The sequence below is a fragment of the Chrysochloris asiatica genome, unplaced genomic scaffold, assembly GCF_000296735.1.
Source record: "Chrysochloris asiatica unplaced genomic scaffold, ChrAsi1.0 scaffold00037, whole genome shotgun sequence".
NCBI lineage: Eukaryota > Metazoa > Chordata > Mammalia > Afrosoricida > Chrysochloridae > Chrysochloris > Chrysochloris asiatica.
Window position 1 is genome coordinate 1,129,220 of NW_006408555.1, and position 2,904 is coordinate 1,132,123.

Sequence of the window (2,904 nt, forward strand, 5' to 3'; positions counted from 1 at the left end):
TTTTCATCTTGTCTAGATGGGTCTGCTGAAAAGAGATGGGGATAAGATTCGTATGATTCAATAGTGAATAACTTTTATCATGACTAATTGTGATTGCCACAATTGTAAAGGTAGAAGTTTTGTAACAAAAATGGGGAAGTAGTTGATCTTACAGTTCAGAAACAGAGGACCCTAGGACCATCAAGGGAGAAGAGCACAAGCGGAATGTGGGTCCTTATCCAGCAAAGCAGCAACACCAGAGATGGAAGCAGAGATGGGGACATGGAGAGAGGGAGGGGCTGAGGACTGTAGATTCATGGGAAGAAAGGGACTGAGAGCTGGCAGCCAGGAGGCTGACTTGCAGAATGTGCCCTTTGGTGGTTTAAGTTATTGTATATGCTAGAGTGCTTAAAAAAAAAGAGAAAACTAAACTGGAGAGAAATACTGTTAACTGATGGTACATGGAAGGGATTATAATCATATAATGAAACAAAGTATATGAATATAAAACTGATGATCTGCCCTGTAAACTTTCACTCAATTCACAATAAAAATTAAAAACAAAAAAACAAACTCCCAAATAAAACTGTTTAAAAAATTTTTTAGAGATACTTCATTGGGAAGCTCTTCAATGTGTGTGGGGGGGAGGAGGGGGTGTTGGAGAGAGAGAAGGAGCTACCAGGAAATAACAGTATGAATAATTAGAAATGAGGAAAATGCCAGTGGGCATGATGGGAAGAGTTGAAAATGGTTGCCTCTTGGGAGTAGGAAATGGGGGTGAAGAGGGACATACATAAATAAAATCAGCTTTGTTGAGGTATACGAAAGGACTTCAAAAAGTTTGTAAAAAAAAATCCATGGACTTTTTTTGAATCCTCATACTTTTCAGTTGATAACACACAAGTGTCGAGTTCTCTATACCTCCCTAGGTGCCCGGCTTCCCTCTGTGTGTCTCCTCTCCTGATGAGGGTGTAATTTATTGGATCAGGGGTCCACCCTACTCCAGTATGACCTACGTTACTTTAACTAAGTTCAACTATAAAGACCGCATTTCCAAATCAGGTTCCACTCCCCAAGTCGTCCTGCCCTTCTGGAGCTCCCCAAATGCCCTGGCATTTTGCCCAGCTTTTATGGCTGTCTTTAGTGGAGGGGGAAGGCTAGTTCATTATAAGCGACTCTGTCTGAAAGTTGCATTTTAGGAAGACGCTGAGAAAGTGCAGTTTCTGCTAAGGACCACGTCTGCACTATTCTCGGGTGGCCACCAGGAGGCACACCAATCCTGCGCACGAGAGTTCTCAAGCGAGTGGGTGCAGGGCAGGACTTCCAGGGGTCGTGGGCTGGACTTGGTTTCAGGGTCTGGGAACCTTCTCAGTCTCTCTTTACTGCATTACATGGATGATGCTAGAGGACCTGGGTGGACAAGAGTGCTCTCTGCTTGTTCGGAACCAACTGTCAGGGTCATCAAGCCAATGTGTAACTACATATCTAAGTTATGTGCATGCATGCACACATGCAGACACACTCATATGTATGGACACACATATATGCATATGCGTGTATACATACACACACACATTCACCAGAAGCTGGCTTCAATAGAGCTCACTTCTGGAGAGCTGTGGGCGCCCCCTTCAAGAATGCCCGCCTCTGTGGGGTTGTTGTGGCTACAGACATGTCCCAAGTGTGGTCCAACAGACTGTCAGCACAGCCCACCCCTCCCAGCGGGCCCCCCCTCTGATCTCAGGACCAAGGACAGCATTAAGCAGGTAAGCTCTGAAACGCTTCTTTTCAGTTATAAAATCATCCCAAACTTAAACACGCAGGCAAAGAAAACAAGTCCTTTCTCCAGAGGAGCCCGGGCAGCCTGAAGTGTGCATCCCTCCTCCAGGGCTTCCTGGAGTGCGGTGGGGGGACAGGAGAGGCCACCCAGCTCTTGGGGGGCACTGACTTTGGAGAAGGAGTGATTTTGGCTTAAGCCCCAGCTCCGCCTGAGCTGTGTGGCCTTGGGCCAGTCACCAGCCCTCTCTGAGGCTCTGTTTTATTTCTGGGAAGTTGGCCGTGATAACAAAGATACAGGGAGCAGGGTGCCTAGGACCCATAGGATGCCCGGCATGCAGAAAGCACTTTGTAAATGGCTGCTACGAAATGCTGGAGGCCCCCTGGTGGTGCAGCAGTTAAGCACTCAACTGTGAACCCAAAGGTCGGTGGTTTGAACCCAGCAGCCCCTCCGAGGGGGAAAGATGACCACCTCAGAAACCCTCCAGGCAGCTCTGCCATGTCCCATGTGACCACTGCAAGTCAGAATTGACCTAATGGCAATGGATTGAGTGGGGGGTTTGAAGTGTAAATTTTATAAACAAGAGCATTTATCTTCCCAATTACTGACAGCCTGTCTTCTCACTGAATCGCCTGTGAATAATGGTTTATACCTAGAAATACGATCAACAGCATGAACTTTAGCAATGCCGGGCACTGCTGTCTTCAAGCACTTTGAATGATCAGAGACTGAAGTTAGCTGTGTGTGTCTACACTAGGAACACAATCCAGAGAGCTGCACGGTGCACAGGTGATGCTGCTGGACTACATAGATGGCAGGGGACTGAGGAAACCGGACAGGCTGTGCTCTGCCTGTGGGTAAGTCTGTAGGCACCAGAACTCCTGCCGGTAGTGGTGAAAACACTCTCTGTGACAACGTCATCATTGGTTTTGGTGGTGGTGTTGATGGTGACGGTGGTGGAGATGGTGTTGGTGTTGATGGTGACAGTGGTGGAGATGGTGTTGGTGTTGACGGTGGTGGTGACGGTGACGGTGGTGGAGAAGGTGTTGGTGGTGACGGTGACAGTGGTGGAGATGGTGTTGGTGTTGACGGTGACAGTGGTGGAAACGGTGTTGGTGTTGACGGTGACAGTGGTGGAGATGGTGTTG